Source organism: Zalophus californianus, chromosome 11, assembly GCF_009762305.2.
Source record: "Zalophus californianus isolate mZalCal1 chromosome 11, mZalCal1.pri.v2, whole genome shotgun sequence".
Classification (NCBI taxonomy): domain Eukaryota; kingdom Metazoa; phylum Chordata; class Mammalia; order Carnivora; family Otariidae; genus Zalophus; species Zalophus californianus.
Window position 1 is genome coordinate 76,537,218 of NC_045605.1, and position 14,820 is coordinate 76,552,037.

Below are 14,820 nucleotides of genomic sequence, written 5' to 3' on the forward strand. Positions count from 1 at the left end.
CACGGAATCGATTTAAGAAACAGCAGAAGTGGGGCTCCTGGGTGACTCAGTCAGTTAAGCCTCTGCCTTCAGCTCAGGTCACGATTGATCGGGCTCTCTGCTCAGCGGGGAGCCTGCTTCTCTCTCTCCCTCTGCGATCTCTCTCACTCTTGCTCTCTCTCAAATAAATAAATAAAATACTTTAAAAAAAGAAAAAAGAAAGAAACAGCAGAAGTTCAAGCCTATTGGGCTTGGCAACCTCTTAGTGTAGGCTGGCTTTTCAGTTTATTGTTCCTGTTTTGAGTCTGTTCTACCCATCCTCTGTCCAGAGCCATGTGTCCTGACACATTCCCTAAATCATCTTTTCCTACTCAGAGTTCTTCTAGTTCATCTCTATGAACAAACTTTTGAATTCTGGGATCCTGTAACCATGTGGTGTCCAGCCCCGGGCCAGAAGATACTTCAAGATAAAGCGTTGAAACATAATGCTCATAATCTTATGTTGTTTCCCATAAAGCGGAATGAAGGTCAGGAGCTGGAATGGATAACTTATAATGTTACTTGCCGGTGAAAGTACAACAGAAAGTTCAACTCAAGGGACCCCCTCTCTCCTCATCTCAATCAAAATCTTAGTCATTTTCACCTCTTTCCTATATACTGTGAAAGTCTCTAATCTCTTTTGCTCCAAGCAAGTCCTGACTCTTCTGTGGGTCTGTGGGAGATCTTTGCGCAGTAGACATCTTGTCATGCCAATCCCTTGCCTAAAACCTGTCAGGGACCTTTGTTATCTCATGTGCTTACAAAACGATTCATGGTCATCTTATGCTTGGTCATTTTTTGCGTCATTGGCCGTATCTCCTAGCTGTCTCTCCTCATCCCTCTCGCATCTCAGCTGTGGAAGTAGTGAACTACTCACTGTTATACATAGACTGTGCTGTTTTATGTTCCTGTCCCTTTGCACATGCTTTCCCTACAGACTGGGATGTCCTTCTAATTGCTCCTTTATCCAGCAAAATCTCAAGAGAGCACTCTTGGAGACTCAGATGACTTCCTCCAAGAAATATTCACAAGAACCCTTAGCCCTCAAGGTATTTCCAGAAGGTTTTCATAGCATCCTTTGCAAACCTTAGGCAGAGCAAGCTTGACGAAGGTATGTGGGAGATGATTCAAATTATGTTAGAATAAAAAGAAATTTAAAACATGGTACACACAGAGAAGACCTGTTTTTGCTCCAGAGTGTCAAAGAACACAGAAATAAAGCAGCCTATAAAAATCTCCCTCAGGGGAGGAATGAAAACAACATGAGGACATAGATAACAACAAAACTCCTACAAAGGTGAAGACATTCTAGCAGGAATAGCTTCCATCAAAGATCAAATAATCTCTGAATGAAAAGCAAAGACAGATCAGGTGAGATTAACTCCCCTTCCTCGAGACCTCTTAGGACTTGGGAGAAACAAAGAAGAAAGGGGGGGTAGGTTTGAGATGTAGGAATGAATGGATGGTGAAGGTCTGAGAGGCTGGATCATGCAGGTTTGTGAAGCTGTGTAAAGGTCTAGAAAAGATAGAGAGGGAAGGAGTTTCCTCCAAATGAACTAGGCAAGAAGGGAAGTCAGGGCGGGAAGGGGAGAGGGTTACGTCCTGATGTCACCTCAAAGACCACTGCCAGCTTTGTGTTGATGGATAATACATCCCAGCTGGAAGGCCCTGTGCTGAGGCTTCAAGACCTCAGACAGCCATGCTTTTAATAAGTACTTTAGAAGCTAATGGGCAAAATATGGAGTATCCACTTCCATTAAATAGTTTGTATGAATTCTATTATGCACAAAAGGAAAGAGGAGAGATCCAAAATCTGGAGGCCACTGATGTGACTTTAACATTAATTACAAAATATTTGTTTTCATCTTGCCACAGAGGTTTGTTAGCTGCTAGGGAACATGAATCACAAAGTGACAGGGAAGAGCTCTGGGTGGCCTTCAAAGGTAGGAGGACTAAGAAAAGAGGACACTGAAAACAGAAGAAGGAAGGGGCAGCCTCAGAGTGAGTTATACTAACACCGGCTCAGTTGCCTTGGACCCATGCTTCAGAGGAGAGGATGGCTTCCGTCTGTCAGCTGTGGTGACATTTCTGTTAGCAAGTAGGGATGGAGTCTGTGTACGAGCCTCTGACACAGACGAGCACTTCACTGGACGTTTAGCTGAATCTGAACCAAGGTATTAGGAAGCATAGATTCTACTTGTCAGTGAGGAGTAGATACTGTTGTTCCCTCATCATAATTTAACTTAGAATTAAAGGGACACAGGGAAGTGTTTATCAGAAAAAAACATAGTTTCTTGTTGACATGCAGAGATATAGCGATGCTGGAAAATTCCTGAAATATATGAAGATGTTTGTACAAACAGGAACATGCCATCACATGGCATGGGTTGTTGAGAGGAAAGGAGGTGGTCAGGGGACCCACATGGCTGAGGATGTGTTCTGTGGATTTTGTCATGAGAAAATGCACATTCTTAGAGTAGGACTAAACAGAGATAGTTATTCCACTGTGCCAGCCAGGCCCTTATTAGGCAGACAATACCCCTCTAATAATAGCTGAGGAGAAAAAATACATGGGGCTGGGGATGCATGTGTATCTATTTATATGACATGGAATAAATTTAAGTTATTTCTCTGTGTGTATATAACACACCCATGTCCCCCAACACAGGCACTGATGAAAGACTTTAAAAAGCAAAATTACAGAAATGAGAGAATAGGGCTAAAAAATTATAGAAACATAAAAGTAAAAGATGAGCTGGTGAAAATTTCAGTGTAAACTCTGACCTGAAAGGTACCAGCATTCTGGGAGCTGAAAGTAAATTTAAGAGCAAAGAGAGCCAACATGGGAGCTTGGGGAGTTCGTGTCTGAAAACGGTGAATCTGAGCAAGCAGTTTCTGGTGATAATTTTTTAAGGCATGAGTTATGTGTGGCTTTTGTCAAGAGAGTTCGTGTCATCCTCCCTACTGGGACCTTTGGGTGGCCCCATGGAACAATAGGCTCATTGGTAAGTGAGCATGTGACCTGCCCCTGAAGCAAGAACGGATAGACAGTCTGTGAGGAATTGTTTAATTCTTCTGGACTTCATTTTGAAGAAGACCGGATAATTGGAAGTGAGCTCCAAACTTCACCTACTCATTTTGAAAAAGGAAAGATGGAAATAGAATATTCAGCAAAGAAAAATTTTTGAATCAGAATAGCATGCCGATTTAAAAGATGTGGCCGCCAAGAGGATGGCTGTGTGAAAGATAAAGAGAGAGGTTTTTTAAAAGCCATAACAAAAGTAATATTTTTATGTATATGTTGATAAGTGAGATTGGTTTATATTATTCTTCTTTATTCTCGAATTGTTTAAATAGCATAAGAAACCGAGTTAGAAGGATGCCTGTGTGGCTAAGGCAGTGAAGCGTCTGCCTTCGGCTCAGGTCATGATCCCAGTTCCTGGAATCAAGCCCCTCTTTGGAGTCCCTGCTCAGCGGGGAGCCTGCTTTTCCCTCTCCCTCTACTGTTCCCCTGTTTGTGCTCCCTTGCTCTCTCTGTCAAATAAATAAAAGAATATTTTTTAAAAATGTTAGAAATCTTATTTGAGATTAGGTAACAAGAGTAGGAAGATGATGATTGAGTGGTCTCAGGCCCCACCCCCCCTTCCTTACCCCACCGCACACGTGGACTTTCCTTCCTCTTGTTTGCCCAGCATCACTGGTGATACCAATGTTGGTCAAATCAGTATTCAGTGTTTACTTCCTAACAGTCATGTAAATATTATAGTATGCCATGATTACTTTTCCTTTTTGTAGCTGTTTCTCTTTTCCTAAGTAGGACTAAGAAGCTCTTACTAGATCCCCTTAGAGAACTGTAAAACCTGTCACAACGGCATCATAGGCAGGTATACCAGCTAATCTAGGGGTTTCATTTCTGTCCCTCCATGTCTCCCCCTTCCCCAGGTTGGCCTCACAGTGTCAACTGAGACTCTAACTTGTTCTTATGTTGGATCCCCTGTTTCCTGGATCATATGTCTTCTGTGGATTACTCCCTTGTTTTCTTAGGGGTCATCCTGAGAAAATGAGTGATCATCATTCATTCAACATATATTGACTGAACATGTATTATGAAATAAGCACTGGTCGAAGAACTAAAGATATATCAAAGAAAAACACAGATGAACCCTGACTTCTTTGAGGACCTTTTTGTTCCTCTGTGTTTGTGTGTTGGGGAGAGAGGGTGTAGGGTTGCCAGACTGAACACAGATAATGTATATAATTTCAGGTAAACAACAAATACTTTTTAATATGTTATGTTCCAAATATTGCAGGGGACATACTTAAACTAAGAGAATGTTGTTGTTGTTGTTGTTTTAAGATTTTATTTATTTATTTGAGAGAGAGAATGAGAGATAGAGAGCACGAGAGGGAAGACGGTCAGAGGGAGAAGCAGACTCCCTGCTGAGCAAGGAGCCCGATGCGGGACTTGATCCCAGGACTCCAGGATCACGACCCGAGCCGAAGGTAGTCGCGTTTAACCAACTGAGCCACCCAGGCGCCCCAAATTAAGAGAATGTTTGTTGTTCATCTGACATTCAAATTTAACTGGATTTCCTGTATTTTTGTGTGATAAATCTGGCACTCTTAATTTGGAGGGATTATATTGTATAGACAAGGAACATAATAAATATGTAAACATTTGCTAGAAACTGATAAAATCCATGCTAAGGTAGGAAAGGAAAAGTAGGGCAGGGTACGGAAGGTTGGGAGTGCCAGAAGCAGAGACTACAATTTTAAAAGTGTGGTTAGGGTAGCCTCCTTGAGAAAGTGAGAGATTGTCAAAGGCATGAAGGAGGTGAGGGGTTAGCTTTGCAGTTATGGGGCAAAATGTCTTCTAAATGGGAGGAGCACCAAGTTAAGAGCATGACTGAAGTAGCTTTGGAGTATCTGAGAAATAGCAAGGAGGCCAATATGGCTGTAACAGAGCATGGGAGAGGCTCTGTGATAGAATGTGAAGTCAGAGAGGTAACAGGAGTCCAGATCATCCGGGAATGTAAAGGCCTTTAGAAGGCTGGGTGATGGACATTGGGGAGGGTATGTGCTATGGTGAGCACTGTGTGTTGTGTAAGACTGATGAATCACAGACCTGTACCCCTGAAACAAATAATACACTATATGTTAATAATAATAATAATAATAAAAAATAAAAAGGGACTCTGTAGTTGACTCTTAATGAAATGGGGAGTCACACAAGGTTTTGAGCAGAGTTGTAGCATGAGGTAACTTCTGTTTTAACAAGATCCCTCTAGTTTCTCTGTTGAGAATTTACTAAGGGCCGGGGGGGAGCAGTTGAAGGGTTATTACAGTAATCCAGGTAAAATGGAGGGAATTTGGACCTAAGGAGATAAGAGTGGAGATGGGGAGAACAGATGGGTTCAGGATGAATTTTTCCTTTAACATGTTCTTGTGAAAATTTTCAAACATATGGAGAATACCCACAGAACTACCATCTGGGTTCTATAATGAACACTTTGCTGTATTTTGCTGTATCTCTCCATCCAGCTCCTGTATCATCCCCTTGTTTGGAGCATCTCTGATTCAATTCCTGCAAAGATAAACCTTCGGTGTCCTGCTGGGATAACAGAGTCATTTGTACTCTGGGATACCCACAGGCAGAGCAAATGGGGGGTGGGGTGCAGGAAATCTGAGGGGCTAGCCAGTCCTTAGACTATCAACAAATTCTCCTTTCTGTAGCTGCACATCTCTCCTCGCCTGATGGAAGTACCTGGTGATTCTAAAAACTGAATTTCTTATAATCTCAAGGCATGATCTGACTTGCTTCTTTTTGACAAGCTGTCATTTCAGGCTTCGAGTTTCAACTCTCTCCACCCTTAGTTGGTTACAATTCATTCCTCTGTTTTCCATCTTCTAAAACTGTGTTGACCTTTCTGATCTACCATCATCTCCTCTCAATTTCCCTTTGTCCTGTGATTTTAGAACATTTTTATTCCTGGCCTTTCATTTGAATGGGACTTTGAGAAGAAAGAGACTCATGTTTTCAAATATTTTATCAATATAAAAGATCTAACTGTATTTATTCATACTTTGTTTTCCATTTTGATGGATCTCTCCATATGCTAAACATACATTAAAAACAGTAGCAAAGTAATATTTTTTCCAGTGTCTGCATTACAGACACTGTTGTTGCCTTTTGGGACCTTGGAGGACACCAGATTGGGAACCACTGATGTGCATCATTGTCATGAAAAGTTAGCCTTTGGCTCTCTCTGTGCTGTAGGGGTTTGGTATCAGTGTTTAGATGAGAGAATGGGAGCTCAGATGGAGTCAGACAAAGGTGACTCCATTTGATGAGAGGAAGGAATGGGTTTTAATTGCCCCTTGGAGCCCAGCTCCCTTTGCTGAAGTTGTTACATCTTTGGGGTGGATGAAGCCTAGTTTCAATGGAGCTGTACCAGCTACAAATCCTTCCTCTAGTCAGCTCTCCTCTTGCAGCCACCAGTATGTTCACCTCATTGCTTTCACTCTGCTGAGTGTTCTATGAAATATTTATCATATTTGCCTTTCCTGCCTGAAATGGTGCCATAGATTGGTAATTAGACTGCAGCTAAGGCTTCTTAATTTCATTTGGTGCAGATCTGGGAAAATGGAAACCTTGCATAACAAGTCGATAAGAACTGAGGCAGTTGGCATTAAGTGCTCCTACACATATTTCCAAGCAGATGCAAATGGAACATTTTGCCACTTGATCATTACATTCATCAGCAAGCTGCTCTTCTCATGTTTGCTTCCAGAAAGAAGCTACTGAGAGTTGTTTGTCTACAATGAGCCTGGGAAGTGAACTATTCCCTTCCCCTCTCCCAAGAAAAAGCAGGCTAGGAATTTTTTTTGGCCAGCCTCAATAGCCAGATTTCTGACTCAAGGCTCTGTTCATGTTGGAGGATTGTTTGTCATCATTTAGGGCACTGCAATAGTTCAGCCGTCACATGAGGGCTTGAGGATTACATTCTCCCTAATGTACGATTTTATTACTGAAGACAACAAATCACAAAACTGGGAATCAAAACACCAAGGCTATATTCTTGTCTGTGAGCCACCTACTTAACCTCTCTGAGCCTCAATTTCTCCATCTGTGCAATGGCAACAGTAATACTAGCCTGCTGAATGACTGGGCAGGTGTGATAACAAAATGAAATAATCTAAGAGAAAGTACTTTGCAGACTGTCCGGGGTCTCTCCTCTACAGTTTCCTTTTAGAGTGTGAGACCCACAGCCAAGCACTCGGGGGGTACCTAATTTCAACATTTCTGTATGGGTGAAACATCAGGTTCAAATTCAAGTAAGTTCTTTCAAGCACATATTAAAACACCTTTTTTTCTGGGTCCAGGGCACATTTAGAGCTGAGCAATATGATCATCTGTGGAGACACCATAAAATGACAACACATACTCCTAGAAAAAAGAGTCATTGTCCATGGAGATAGTCTAGATAAGAAATCAAACAACCATAACCCCTGGCAAAGTCCCTTTAGGGTATATAATTAAGTGATAATGAGTATTATCTTTGAAGTGGGAGAGACTCAGGTCAAATCTAAATTTTGTCACTTCCTACCTATGTGACTTGGAGCAATTTACTTCCCCTCTCTGGAACTGCCATTTTCTCATCTGTCAGTGCGGATAACAGTGCAATCCACTTAGAGTTGCTGCAAGAATTAACTGAAATAAAATCTGTAAGAAGCTTACCATCATCATCACAATAACAATATTATTGTAATAATAATAACAACAATAAAACAACAGTGGCAGACGACTGTTGGGTATCATGTGCCAGGCAATACTACTACATCCTTACACATTCTTTGTTCAAAAAACTCTATGTTATAAACATTCTGCCGATGAGAAAGTGAGGCACAGAGAGATTAAATCATATCTTAGGGCTATCCAGATAGTTAGCGGTGACTGAGTCTAGGCAGTCTGGTAAGGTCAAAGCAAATGGCAGCTTCTGCTCTGTTGACTGTTACTCATTTCTCTGAAGTTTCATCTAAGAAAAGGGCAGAAAGGACTATTAGGAAGATAAAAGTGAAACAACAAATGTGAAAAGTGTTTGGCAAACAAAGTGATAATTCTATATGCTTGTCTATTGGGGTAGTATTTAACCATTTATAATTTCAAACAGCTAGAGAGGTTGAGCTGAATCTCCAACCTTTGACAAAGAAGCATTCACACACACACACACAAAAAAGAAGCATTCACACGGCATCTGTGGCCAACAGAGCCTCACACTCACCCTGTTAACAGGTGACTTATCTCTTACCTTGAAGGTGCAGGGAGCAGGCTTTCAACATGGCAGACTAGCGACTGAACAGCTGCCATCTTACTCCTCCATGTGTCCATGTCCCTTAGGCAGCCAGCTGAATTCCCAGTCGCCCAATTTTGAGCATATGCCTTTTCAGGATAATATCAGTTGATGACAGAGTCTGTTGTCCTATAAATTAATTTAACACTCTTTCTCTGGAGAGCAGATGACTGCGTTCTAAAAACAATATTTTCACTCAAGTTATGATGGCTTGTAAAAACACACAGTGAATGGGGTTGACGAGGAGGTATTAGGAAACATATGATATTCCAGGAGCCTGCACTGATTTAAATTTAGGTGGCTTGCTCCTCAAGGCAGTCAGTGTCAGAGAGAGTTGTCTCTTAAAAGGATGGCTGTGGTGGAGAACAGTTCACAGACTGGGCACAAATAGGAGCCGTTGTGGTCAGTGACATGGGGAGGGGCTTAATGAGAGCCAGGGTTATGCTGAGGGACCCAAGACACTTGAGCATTAAAAGAGAAAAAGGATTGTGGGTCTGTTCAAATTTTCTATTTCTTCCTGTTTCAGTTTTGGTAGTTTATATGTTTCTGGAATTTTCCAGATTGCCCAATTTGTTGGCATATAATTGTTCATAATATTCTCTTATAATTGTATGTCTGTGGCATTGGTTTTGATTTCTCCTTTTTCATTTGTGATATTATTTATTTGGATCCTTTCTTTTCTTTTTGATAAGTCTGGCTAAGGATTTATCAATTTTGTTAATTCAAAGAACCAGCTTCTAGTTTCATTGATCTGTTCTACTGTATTTTTTATTTCTGTATCATTTATTTCTGCTCTAATCTTAATTATTTACCTTCTTCTGTTAGGTTGTGTATTTGGAGGGAGTGAAATTTGTATTAAGTAATTTTCTACTATAGTGAATGGTATATTCTAAAAACTGTATTCCAGATGTAATGAGATTCTGTGAAGGGAGATAATGAAGAGAATAATATACTTGATTCTGGATCCATTTGGGATATTTTCTTCTTCTCTCCTCCCTTCCCCCTTCTTCTTTCTGTCTCTCCTGCTCATTGCTCTACTGATTCTTAAGTCAATCTCCCTCTCTCCTGTATGATTCCTGTTACTTTGTTTTTTGACCCAAAATTCGTCTTTATCTCAAAGGAATCCTCTAAGCAGTGGTCAGTGGGGATTTTCATTCACATCCTGGTTTTTTCAGACTCTCCCTCATAAAGACAAATCATTTCATCTTTTCCTTTTTCTTTTCTTTAAATAAGTAATGTCTTCTACATATCACACATTGTAATTTTTGCCAGGTATACAAAGCTGAGTAGAATGTGACCCTTTAAAGTGGTGAGAGGAAATTAGAGAAAGATGGACAAGAAAATAAGGCAACAAAATATGATAGGTACTCTGCTAGAGGTCTGTGCAGGAAAATCTCAAGGTCCCCTCAAAAATAATCTAAAGGTTGGAGAGTACAAAAATATTCCATAAAGGCAGTGATGCCTGGGTGGAGCATTAGTAGGAGTTAACGTTTCTTCATTCATTTAAACGAGCATTTATTGAGTGCCCATTGTGTACTTGGAACTATACTAGGCCCCCAGGGCCTGAAATTTACTAACGAATAACCTTGCCTGGCACTCAATAAATATTTGTCGAATGGCCAAAGAAAGGGACTCACTTTAATTTACCTGGTGAATACAGAACAATTCTTTGCCTTCTCTGTAGATAGTCATGAAATTTTTAGGGGATTCCAAGGAGTCCAGAATATTTGTGGGTTAGGTAATTTGGAGTGTAGGCGTGGGCACTGACAGGTAGGGCCACACAATAGCTGCATCATTGTGCAATGCACAACTTGGATAACATTAAGGCATAGTGAGGAAGAAGGTGGGGAAGGAATAGTAGCTGAACCATGAAATGCTTTGTGTGTCAGGCAAGTTGTTCTCATGGCTGGCAGAGGACAGACAGAGATAGGAGAGGGGGTACCAGAATCACTAGCAAGTTGGTTCTTCAAATTACGTGTGCTTCTACCCACCCTCGAGAAGCAGACTCTGCCCTCTCCCTACACACATACATACGCGCTCGTGTGTGTTCATACCACTGCTCTTCCAGAATCTTTGCCACAGGCTTCTTATGAGGATGAGTCATATTCCTCAGGTGGGCTGGAGCTGAAAGTGGCTAAGAAACACTACAGAAAATGGAAACCCATGCAGGGGTTTTTAAGCAAGGCAGTGGCCTGATCAGATTTTCCTTTTAGAAAGAGCACTAGGGCACTGGAGTAGAGGGGGCAGTGGGGAAGTGTGAGAGATGAGAGGGCATCCTGCTGGGAAGCTTTCATAGCCTCAAGGGCTACTGACATCAGTTTTCAGACAATTTGACAGATATCCCTGTTTCCCTCAGTTTTCAAGGTCACAAACACAAGATTCAAATCTGAATGAAAGAGATTTATCAGTGTTTTGCTTAGAAAGTGTGGCACCTAAAACTTTTCGTAGGAATTATGATTTAGGACAGATGCAAATATTCATGCATATCTGTACTGGGGAATTGATAAGATAATGCTACCAAATATGAATATGAAGCATATAAATTATGTTTACCCAAAGACATTTCTTTTACTTGTTTATTTTTGTTGATGCTATTTTTGTTTATTGCTTGTATAATATAGCTGTAGATAGTTTGATCATCTTAAAAATAAATACATCACCAATATACCCATAATATTTTTTTGGCTCTCTTAGGTGACCCTTTTTTTTTCATTGAGTAAAACATATGATTTTGTGTGATTTACATGGATTTCAGCTGTGCCTTGTCAACAAAAAGTGAGCTGATGTATTTCTGTTTCTAAAGATTAATGTTCCCAAGAAGAAGAAAAATTCATACTGTCCTTGCTTTAAGCTCCTTAATACCAACACATAATGTGATTCCAGTCTGTCTCTCCAAGCTACAAAATTAAGGGAAAAAAATCTCCTTTCTGAAATCCTATTATATCGTAAGAGCCAGAGCTCTGGACCCCTGATACCACAGTGACCCCAGCATTCGTAGGGAGCTGTTGGTGAATCATTTCTACAACTTTAAAACTTTCCATTGTGTTCTAACTTGATATGGGAGAATTACCTTATTTCCTTTCCATTTTTTCCCCTTTGAATTAAGTATCTGGATGAGCTACAGAGCTGGTCGGTTATGAGATAATTTTTTACCTTATAATGTTAGGAAAATAAGATTGAAAGGTGGTGCTAAGAAAGCAGGCTTTAGATTGCACATTGTAACCTAACAAAACGTGCATTGTATCCAGTAAAACAGAGTTAGGACTTACCGGACATGTTATTAACACCTGCTGGGTCAATATATTAAGTGATTCACTCATCTTTAAATATTGGATTCTTTTTTAGAATAATAATTTCTGGAAGAGTACAACTCTTTAATTGTAAGGCCCTGTACTAGGTGGGGAATAAAGGAGATGTGATTTCTAATGTGGCTCTGGGGAGACCCCTGTGTGCCCCTTTCTTCTGTTCATACACCTGTGAAATGAGAGAATTGCCAATGGCCTCAGTGTAGTTTTTACTCTCTTTATTTTAATAAGGCATATCTGTAGGTTACCAGGCACCTAGTAGGTGCTCTAATATTATGACTCTATATCATCTAAGGAAAAAGGGTTCCCTGTTGCTGACACATACAAAGAGGCCTCCTTGGAAAACAACACATAATTGCATCAGAATAGGACAAGGCATAAAGCAAATGCCCTTGATAAGAATGAGATTTTTTTTTCCCCATTACTGAAAGAAATTATTAAAAAACAAAAACATAACTTTGAGGCATACTGGTTCTCTTCTTGGGCAAGGAACATATACCACTCATAGCCACCAAGAAAGAAAATATTTGCAGTGTCTGCAACAGCCCAGATCTGCTTAAACTTCATCAAGGCCATTAGGAGAAACGTGGAGACAGATTTTTGTTATTGTTTTGTTTTGTTTTTTTTCCTTTCAGCATTGAGAGATGTTGCTAAGTCAGTAATGAATCTTCTTCCTTTTGGTAGGATCAAAGGCACAGTGAGGAATGAGGCCCGTTGAAAAAACTAGCAACAGAAAGGATAGGCCTAAAGTGCAAACACTACCACTTTACAACATGCAGTCTTGGAGAAGATTTGTAGCAATTCTAACTTATTTTTCTTTGCTTGAGAAGAAATGCACGAAACAACAGCACAAAAAACCAATACTAAATAATCAGTTGCCATGTGCATGGATGCTACCAGTCAAGATGAGTTATCTTTTGGAATGGAGAACACAAAATTGTTCAATATTGTGAAGCATTAAAAATAAAGGCACTGTAACTGAACAGAGAATCAAAGCCTAGTCCTTAGACTGACAGCTATCTGGCTATAAATATATTCTGTTCTATTACCTGCACTTGACATATGTTTATTTCTGAAGTAATTGGGACCACTACAAGATAATCTTCTGAAATGAAATTCGATGTGTATATGGGGTTTATTAGAACATAGCACCATAAATCATTTTACATGGGCATTTAATTTGCTTAAGCTGCTTATTACTGTTTCTGACATTGATAGTTGCCCTTGCCTGTGCTAAATTTCACTAGTAAGCAACTAAGCAGATATGAAAATCCAAGTCTAAGAGTTTTACAGAATCAGTGGGTGTGGCCTAATGGGAAAAAAATGATTCTTGTTCAGTTCTTCCATTGATTTGTGCCACAGGTTGCTTAAGGGCATCAGTTCTTCTAAAAGCATCAGTTTTCCCATCTATAAAATGGAGTAATGCTGAAAATGACATCATCAGTTAAGCAAAGTTAGGTAGAGCCTGTGGAAATATACACGAGAAAGAGTATTAATACGATTATATTATTGATACTGCTCTGAGCTCGCATATGGGAGATTTAAGAAAGGAGAAATCTATCATCACTCTCTTCAGAGAGCTCACATGTTATTAAAAGAGGCAGGCAGGTAAATTGGCAATTACAGTAGACAGAGTGAAACAATGAAATCACGTGTAATCTAAACAGCATACAGTGAGGAAGCATTCACTTATCTGGTAAGGAAGGTGATCATGGAGAATTTTTCAGGCAGAGGTGATGTTTGAATTAATGTTTGTGGTCCTGGTAAGTAGGGAGGGCAAAGCAGAAAATACACTCTATATTTAGGGGCAAACATGCAAAAGCATGAAAGAAAGGCTGTGTTATCTGGGAACATAGAACTAAAATAATTCAAGGGTCCCAGAGCTCAAGGAAGGGCGGGTGAGGCTGGCAGGAGTGGTCTTGGTGAATAATGTATGCAAATAAAGGGAAGTGAATATTAGCCTATAGAGGAGAGGGAGCTAGTGAAGGCATTTAGGCAGAAGACAATCAAACAGGCATTTATGGAATTCCCTTTGGTGGGAATGGATTTGCTAAATGGATCAGACTCAGACAGGCTAGAGGCAGTGAGATACTTACAGTGGCCCACGGAAAAAGTTGAGGTGCTGAAATGAATGGCAGCAACAATAACATAGACCCTGAGAATCATTCTGGGGAGAAATGAATGTTTTTGGTATCTGACTAGTTACAGAGAATGTTGATCCTACAGACTCTTTTAGGAAAGGCCTGTGGAGACTTCTAGTTGAAGGGGGAAGGTGGTGGACTGGTTCTGCCCTTGCATTTGGAAGCTCAGGGAAGAGGCAAGGGCCAGAACTAGAATTTGAGAGACTAAAGCAGATAGTAGAGAAAGCTGCTGGGTTCCAGATACAGCAGGGGTCAGAGTGAGAAAAGCAGTGGAGAAAAGACAGAATCCTTCAGAATCATTTGCAACAGCAAAGCTTAAAAGTAGGCAGAAGAAACAGAGCCTATGAAAGAGGCAGAGGAAGTACAGGAGAGAAGTAGGAGGAAGTCCAGGAGAGAGTCTTGTCGGAGGGAATAAAGGAGTGGGGAGTCTCACGGAAGGAGTGGTCAGGACTGTCAGATGCCTTACTTGAGTGATCAAGAAAGACAAGGATTAAGGACCCTCCACTGCATTTGACAATTCTAGAAGCCATCTGATTCCCTTCAATGTGTAGTCAGTTAACAGATGGGGGCAGAAGCAATGTGTAGTGGGCTGGACAGCGAATAGAAAGTTGGAAGCGAAGACATCACGTGTAAGCTTACCAGAAAGCTCAGATGTAAGGAAAAGGTGTAAGAACAAAGAAGCCTGGGATGGAAGGAGCAGAGTTTTGCTTTGGACAAGAGTGAGAGAGGCTTGGGTATGTTTATCCCCTGAAAGATAAGAACTAATGTACGATAAGTTGCAGAGAGAGAGAAGAGAGATGTGGTGTTTGATGCAGGAACTTCTGCATGATGGTAATGGGAATGAGGACGTATGGGGAGGAGTTGACTTTGGATGAAGGACTTCTTTCTGTGATGAGGAAACTGGAGAAACGGATAAATATAGATTGGAGTAAATTAGCCAGTGGAGATGCTGAGAGAGAAAGCCATGCTTGATGATGATGAAGCCAACAGCCGAATGAGGAGGAC

The 14,820-nt window shown here is 40.6% G+C and overlaps 2 protein-coding genes across 4 annotated transcripts in view; one reads left to right on the top strand and one right to left on the bottom strand.

The window, feature by feature from the left end:
• GAS2 (growth arrest specific 2) overlaps nucleotides 1–14,820 on the top strand; it is a 125,685-nt gene that overhangs the window by 106,262 nt on the left and 4,603 nt on the right. The window lies entirely within an intron of this gene.
• LOC113914088 (small VCP interacting protein) overlaps nucleotides 1–14,820 on the bottom strand; it is a 42,451-nt gene that overhangs the window by 11,208 nt on the left and 16,423 nt on the right. The window contains exon 4 of one of the 3 annotated variants that reach the window (XR_003517376.1): nucleotides 8,328–8,498. The exons of the other annotated variants lie outside the window; for them this stretch is intronic. The gene's annotated coding sequence lies outside the window, so the exon portion shown is untranslated. The remainder of the gene's footprint in view (nucleotides 1–8,327; nucleotides 8,499–14,820) is intronic. 3 annotated transcript variants of the gene reach the window in all.